The sequence below is a fragment of the Vollenhovia emeryi genome, unplaced genomic scaffold (assembly GCF_000949405.1).
Source record: "Vollenhovia emeryi isolate VEMERY1.0 unplaced genomic scaffold, V.emery_V1.0 DF939122.1, whole genome shotgun sequence".
NCBI lineage: Eukaryota > Metazoa > Arthropoda > Insecta > Hymenoptera > Formicidae > Vollenhovia > Vollenhovia emeryi.
The window spans coordinates 2,808,990-2,817,174 of record NW_011967244.1 but is presented as its reverse complement, the minus strand read 5'-3'; the positions used below and the strand labels follow the sequence as shown (position 1 = coordinate 2,817,174).

The following is an 8,185-nucleotide window of genomic DNA, read 5'->3' as shown; positions in this document are numbered from 1 at the left end:
TTGATTTTTCTTTAATAAAAACACGATTTTTATAATTTTCAGAGGTTATCATTTTTCGAGTGAATTGTCAATTGATTTTTCTTGAATAGAAACATGATTTTTATAATTTTTAGAAGTTGTAATTCTTTGAGCGAATTTTCAATTGACTTTTCTTTAATAGAAACATGATTTTTATAATTTTCAGAAGTTATAATTCCTCGAGTGAATTTTCAATTGAGTTATCTTTAATAGAAATATAATTATTATTCACAGCGACTTTGGACGTGAAAAATTTTGCGAGGAAAAATTCAGTGTAATGAATAATTTCCGTGTACTGAATAATTGAGCATTCAGGTATACGTAGTTATTAGTATAAATAACAACAATCAGCAACATACTTGAGCTATATTTTGTTTGCACCTTGACCGTCATAACATGCTTTCACAACTAGACTCGACGGAGGCATATGAATCGCGCTTCTTACGTGTAAAAATAGATCATCTGGGTGGGACACTGACCTTGCTATTGCGTAATATGGCATAATCCGAAAGATGCGAAATAATAATAGCGTCAGTCGAATTACGCCGCGTACATTACAGCGCGTCGCGCGAGAGGTTGAAACGTCAGATTTCGCCCGGATAAAAATGTCTTTAACTCAAAAAGAAGACAGAGTTAAAGGCGTGAAGCTAAAATCGGTATGTTAATGAACAATGATACTTTCGAAAATGTGAAACGGAGGATTCGAAATCGTTCAGTTTAGATATCACGGGCGAAATGATATTGGGCAGTGCGCGATAAGAAAGAATAAACAGATTAATTGTACTGACTTTGCCATCGTGTCCACAGCAACCAGATTGCTCTTTATTTTTCTTTGATTATTTGTTATTGCGTTAACACGAATGTGACAGATGATATTTTAAGTTCTTTACGCAATCGATTATTATTCGCTTATTTTTTACTTAAATTGTTGCGCACTCTTGTGCAAAAATTTACATATTTATCGCGTGGATTAAGGTACACGTTACGTAATTACGATTGCATATAAAGTGCACATAAATAATTGATAAAATGAATTGACTAAATAACACATTTAAATACAAATAGAATTAATATAATATGAGATACGATAAATTATCAAAAATATTTCTTTGCTCTCTATGTTAATTAAGATAAATTCTTACATTTTTTAAATATTAAGTAGGTAGTTCGAGAATTTCTTGTAGCACGAAACGTGTATTTCGTATCTAAGATAACGCAGAAGAGCGATAAGGGCCATTTAGTGCTCTCAAAATACGCTTCGTCTGCACAAGCAATCGCGCGATTTAATGGCGCAATTTGCAAAGAAAATTTATCGACTCTCTCGCTCGACACGTCTTCGCGAGCCCGAGCCCCGTGGAAAGTTTCGTGAAAGTCATTGTGACAGAAGCTGGCCGAAATCCTTCTGACCGATTGACGCGGATCCGAGCGATCGCATATACAACGCCTAAAAATACACGGTGAGGTCACTCGCGCGGTACACGCGACATTCCGTCGGCAGTCAACAACTGAGCTGCTTTACGAGCGAGCGACGTGCGAATTTCTATGCGTGATACGCGAACGCGTCGAGTGGCGAACACCAAGGGAATCTCGCGGCTAGCTCGCGTCGCGACGCGATATCTATCGCGCGCCGGAATTTGCATTCGGCGATTTCCAGGTCACGTTGCCCAGCGAGAAGGTGACTTGTCGATTCGACGTCGATCGACGAGTCATTTCTAACCGGCTGGCGTCTGTCTGAAGGACGGAATCGGAAATGAGGATGACTCGAGTGTCGCTTTCTGCCGATCGTGTAATTTCACGGCGATCGAAAATACGCTTTCGAAGTACCTGCGGCGGCGCTACGAATTTCTGCAATTAAAGGAAGTTACGAAACGAAGAGTAACGTAGCCTAACGCAGACGGATGCGTTTCTCGACTTGTCGAGGCACATAAATGTTTAACTTTGAATTTATTCAAAGGTTCACCACTCGTCTCAATCATTAACATAGAGTCGCGCGTTGCTTATAACCGATCGGTTTTATCGATAACGATGCAATTCATCTTCATAATCGTCGAACTCGACGGTCTGCGAGTACGAGGAAATTTTTTGCAAAATTTCACCAGCTCCATATCGAAAGAGTAAAATCTGGGACGATCTGAGTTCTTAATTTCTCTCACCGCACTCTAACTTTCGTGGGGCCTTAGGTGTTTTATATAAATTGCGTAAATTGCGACACCGTAGCGTTGGGTTTTTAAATTAAAAAAAAAACTGTTCGCAGGAAAACGCGGGCCGCAGCTGACTCCGGGTTTCCTCGAACGCGTATTTTATCCTGTTGACGCACGCGTTAACGGCATGCAAGGAGACTTCAACGAACATGCAGAGATAGCCTCGCGTGCTAATCTGGAACGCTAACAATTGCGAATTTACGCGGAAAGGGGGAAACGAGTTTCGCGCGATCTGGAAGGAGAAAACGGGACGAGGGAGGTTTCTCGCGGCGGACCGGGACGTCGTGAACCACGGTGAATTCGGTAAAACGATTTGCACAAAGGAATCGGGGAAGTATCACTACGATCGCACGGCGCAATAAAATGGCTCGCGAACGATAAGATAACGTTTCCGGCAGCGAACAATCAACGTCACGTCCTAACTTGGCGTGCCGAGGGACTCTCGGCGAGGTCGGAGCCATCTTGAGTGACCGATCGTGTTGCCGATCATCCGATCTTGCGTCGCCAGCCGAGGCCAGGAGGCGTCTCGCGTCCTGGCTCCGTCGCGATCTGAGCACTCACCTGGTCCGCGGGACCGCTGTCGACGTGCCAGAGAAAACGCGATCCACTCGCAAGGCGCACGATCACGCGGCGCAATATGCGCAGGACAATCGGTTCACGTTCGTTTATTGCGCACGGCGGAATTTCTGAACTAAATCCGAGCTGAACGGGCTATTCGAGGCGTACCTTCGCTCGAGAGATGGATCGAGCGCTGAGCGTGGGGCCCCAGGGTCGGGCGCGCCGATTGGTCGGGCTGGTCCCCGATCCGGTGGAGGGTCGGCAGGTAAAAATTATACGCTGGCAGGTGAGCAACCGATACGCCACCTGGAACCAGAGAACTCGAGCTCGGCGAGTGGGCTGAGAGATTGTTCGAGAACCGCGTCGTGGCTGCCGATCGACTGCGTGGGCGTCGATGCGACGGCGAGAGGCTGCGGCCCGACTGAAAGGAAGTGCGTGGACGATGGGAACGAGCGTAAATGAGCGCCAGTGTTGAACAGGTCGTGCCCAGAATCTGTTTACGGACTCGCGGCTCTGTGCGACGCTTAGCGACTGACACCTTTTGCTCGGCAGATTTCGGAGCAGAGACAACGGAATAGATTGATTAGATAGATATACGGATGGAAGATGTATTTTTAAATTCTGGGACGCGCCTCTTAAGCGCCGACGTGTGACTGAAAAGGAAGATATTGGCCGCGTGTTTGCAAATATCAAAATCAGTTATAATAGTTGATGCATTAATCGATAAGGGAAGGTCGGAGTAGGTCGACAAACCTGTCCTGCGAAAAATTTATTCCAAAATGACGATCGGGAATTACACAGAGATTTAAAGACAGAATAATGCATTTTACGTACCTGCAAAAATATGACGCTACAGCGAAGATAACGCGTTATTTTAAAAATGTGATAAAGATAAGATAATGACAATAGAAGTTAGGTACGAGTTGCGAAGCACACTCCACGTTTCACAATGCACGATAAAATACTCCGACGTTTGCAATCCGTGATGAATGACGATAATTGCGTATCGAAAGTAATGTTAAAATACTTTTTATTTTCCAAAGTACTATATATAATTTTTTTCTATTTATCAAACTAATTAAGCGCAGCGTGGAAATCTATATGATGAGATATTGGTTGATATTCCTGCTAGTCTATACAAAAATACAGATGTGGCTTACAACTGGAAACTTATACGTATATTTTGTGGGTAAATATTTGTACGAATCTTATTACGCCAATGAGAAATTATATGGTCTGTCATCTGTCGGCAACCAGCACAGTATATTGAAACTATCCTGGACGATCAAGAATAATCTGAGCTAAAAGCGTAGACAAATATTCTGAAAGACATAATATTGACGTTAAACTCGGAAACTCATACTACGTATTGCATATTTCGTAGCCTAGGCAATTAGAATAGAGTTCTCTAAATAATTTATGAACGTTATTTTTTTCCCGGCGGTAAAACTCCCCAAGACTCTCACATCGAACGTCATTTGGACGTAGCCCAGTATTTACACACGATACGGTAACGTAAACTTAAAATAGGTCAGATAAGATAATAACTTCACAGTCATTGCAAATAGGCTGCCACGTCGCGAACTCTGCGGTGTGTAAAATTCAATTCATTCAATGTGAAATTATTGAAATACTTCTTTTAAAGATAATCAATATTTTCATTGATATAGAAGATATCAGATATGAATCTCCAATAATGAAGAAATAGAAAAACATAATAAAAATATGTGAAGAGATAAAATTAGATCAACATTTTTGTTCTTCTTAATACGTAAAGCTTATGCAAATAAAGTCCTCTTCCTACAAGAGATTTAAGTGATAAATATTCATCATAATACACATAACAATCTTGCGATATACAGGGTGAGTTTTAGCAGAGAGAAATCTGAAAGCGGCCACGCCGGCGTTTTACTTGATACCGTTTTCTTCAACTGATTCCAGCGCTTTACGCCCATTTTCATTTTTGGAACTATTCTGCTACACCTATTTTCAAGCACTGCCGATAAAGTCTCCACTTGGTGCGTGTCCGTGCTACACCCATTTTTAAGAGTTTTTTTGCAACTTTTATTATTGTATGTATATACATATAATAAATATATAATAAAAAAATATATAATAAGAATTATAATATATGTTATATGTACATAATTAGGAAAGAGACAATGGAATCGATTCATGGATAGCCTCAAAAAGCGAAGAGTTTTTTCGACGTGGTATTCGTATGCTGCCAGAAAGATGGGAAAAAGTAGTGGCTAACGATGGACAATACCTTGAATAAATTATATATGTACAGTTTTTCACAATAAAGCTGCAATTTTTCCAAAACATCCTTTAAAATTAATTCACACTCCTGATACTAGATTAAAAAATCAGATAAATGAACAAAATTACCTCAGTAAAGTTAGTATTATGCTTGGTCCAGAATATCTGATTCCATTGTTGCGTCTTTTTCATAATTATGTATGTACATACATACATACGTATAATATGTATACAGGGTGAATCTTAATGCCTGCCCCAGCCTTTTACCATGAGAAATGGATTGCCGACTGCAATTTTAGTTCACCGAACGGCACAAGAGGGCAGCTGCTTAGATCTCATGCCCTTTCTACACCTAGGGATGATCCTACTTGTGGCTCATTCGATACCCCTTCTATACCTAAAGCTAATCCTACTTGCAGCTTATCTGAGGGAGTAGTATAAAGTGTAAAAGGGTACACTGTGGTTGGTTTCCAATCGTACCAAAGTACAACTACAGTGTACCCCTTTACACTTTATACTACTCCCTCGGATAAGTAGCTGCAAGTAGGATTAGCTTTAGGTATAGAAGGGGTATCGGAGCCACAAGTAGGATCATCCCTAGGTGTAGAAAGGGCATCAGGGATGTTGCAGGCAAGTTGAAAACTTGTTCCACTTACAGATATCACGCGGAGAAAAATAATTTGCTAGCACAGTATATCTTATGTAAACTTAAGTAAAGAGTGACTGCAAAAATCGCCTCTTTTGCGGCCCTCGATTTCGGGATCGATTCATACGCGAATCAACTCCTTATGATAAGATATTAATAGAAAAAAAGTTTCAATTGAAACTTCATAATATCTTATCATAAGGAGTTGATTCGCGTATGAATCGATCCCGAAATCGAGGGCCGCAAAAGGGGCGAAAAACCCGTCCTTTTTACAGTCACTCTTTGTTCATGTTTAGTGCAAGTTGCAAATGTTACTCGAATTGTGATAACTCATGAGTCGCGCGGTTGTCCGTCGATACGACGGGATCTGTAGACCCTGTACTCTTCAGTGAAGAGCTGTCCTCTGCTGAGAGCGAACAGAATTTTAAACAGCCGCTAAAAATATTCCTCAACGTAATTTCTTCACTATCACGTCTCGATAAAACAGAGAAGTGGATTTAATTGTCTGTTCAACCGTACTGATATCTCGCGCAAGGATGCTTGATTTATCGTAAAATGAAGAAGACGAAAAATTAATAGTTGCGAAAAGAGAAATGAGAAACCGAAGTGTTGGAAAATGTTCTTATCTCACGAAAAGCTTCCCTCGAAACTCCAACTTCACTCTAATTCAGTTTCTGTTGGTCTTGCATCACCGACCAAAAAATTGTTTTATCTGGTTTGAACACGCTATCGCGCGAACCAACGGTTCTTATCAGATAAAAGGTTTCATATTTGTGCATACCACTTCGCCGACGATGATGTTGTTAGGTGTAATAAGACACCAAAAATTCATATACGTATTCGTTTGATTCAAATGATATTTTCTAAATTAGAAAACAGAGCAACGCGATTTAATTATGCGACTTCACACGGTATTCTTTAACTCGTTTAGAATCGTATAGTAAAAATTTGAGCGTACTTTTATTAATTTGTTTTAAACTAGGGAATACTATTTAATTGTCAATACCGTGGGCCATTAAATAGTTTTAAACCCGTTTGTTTCTTTACCTAATAAATTTGCTTGTTCACTTTATCTCGCTAGTAAAGCAGACAAAATAAAAGAAAAGATGAAGTAATTGTTTCATGCAACTTTAATGTTTGATGCGAATTATACCTGTAATACTCTCATATTTAGTATATAGAGGAAAATTGTGAATTGATAGCACTATAAGTAGAAGAGCTATGAATTTTACAGTATCGTTGTCTAAGGATTTCAATAATTTTATACGTATTTCTGCGTGTTTTCCGCAAAACCACATATGTGCGATATAAAGATGCCTCTAAGCGTGGCCTTAGATTCACAGTGCGTAAATTTCTTTCCACATGAGGGTCTCCGTACGATATCTGCTATTAGCTTTTTCCTTTTACCTCAAAACTATCGGCCGCGCAACGCAATGTGTCTCTCCGCTCTCATATTACGGAACGGCAAATATTTAATGATCCCTTTTCCTTGCGAAAAAAAAGAAGAGAGCAATCGCTGCGTTCATGGACGAGGGAAACGAAACTTCATTGCAAAAGGCAAGTGCGATAGTAAGGGCATCAACGGTGACGCTGGAATGGCGATCGATGGTGGCAATTTATTTATGATTCCGAGAAAATAATCCCCTCCCATACTTCCCCTCGCGTCCATGAAATAGGCCCGCGGGTTTGAGGTCCCAAGATCACAGTTCCGAGAACTTAAATATCACTTTAACCTTGTCTCGATACGCAGCATTGTTGCAGGGCGTCGCAAATGAACGATGCAAATTTTTATGCAATTAATTTATTGCGTCATGCTCGAAGCTAATTCCTCAGAGCTAGTGTGTAGCATTATTCCCCCTCTTTGTTTTTGTATCAAATTGTCTCTAATCATACAGTAGAAAGGGAAATTTTTTTAAATTTAAAAGGTTACAGTTTTCTAAATTATCTACAAATACATTTTGGAAGTATACACGGAAAGAACAATGTAGCTGCTGTAGCTAAAACTTAGCAAAATAGGGACAGCTAATATTTTAGTTGTGGTAGCAAACGGTTTGCTGTCGCACCTAATACAATAGGCACAGTAGCAAAATATTGAGCTATCACAACTAAAATATTAGCTGTCCCTATTTTGCTAAGTTTTAGCTACAGCAGCTACATTGTTCTTTCCATGTATTAACTTATATGTGGCTGGCGTTTTTATTGTTTGCTTTTCATTGATTTCTTTGCTTCTACGATAATTTAATCGGCGCGCCGCGCATTGTGCGATGTCGCGCGGTTTATACATAGGCGCTCTCTTCTTTTTATTATCTCTGACAGGGTCACTCTGCGAATCTTCTTTTTATCAAAGTGAATGCATGTTTCGTAATGATTAGCCGCGTAAATTTATTCGAGATTTATTTTTTCACCGTCTCTTCGCTTGTATCATCGTTCCCTTTTTTCGTACGAAAAATTTAACATTATTGAATGATTATTTTAAACCTGGATCACTTTGTTTTTTTAA

At 40.0% G+C, this 8,185-nt stretch overlaps 1 protein-coding gene and 1 long non-coding RNA gene across 3 annotated transcripts in view; one reads left to right on the top strand and one right to left on the bottom strand.

The window, feature by feature from the left end:
* The window catches only part of LOC105569972 (toll-like receptor 3), a 19,962-nt gene extending 16,934 nt beyond the window's left edge, over positions 1–3,028 (bottom strand). The window contains exon 1 of one of the 2 annotated variants that reach the window (XM_012026861.1): positions 2,946–3,028. The gene's annotated coding sequence lies outside the window, so the exon portion shown is untranslated. The other variant, XM_012026859.1, reaches the window with a different exon arrangement.
* Positions 3,029–4,534: 1,506 nt separating this feature from the next.
* Positions 4,535–5,102, top strand: LOC105569974. Its single transcript, XR_001009559.1, has 2 exons — positions 4,535–4,795; positions 4,930–5,102. It is a non-coding gene; the product is annotated as an uncharacterized LOC105569974 (long non-coding RNA).
* Positions 5,103–8,185: the final 3,083 nt, after the last annotated feature.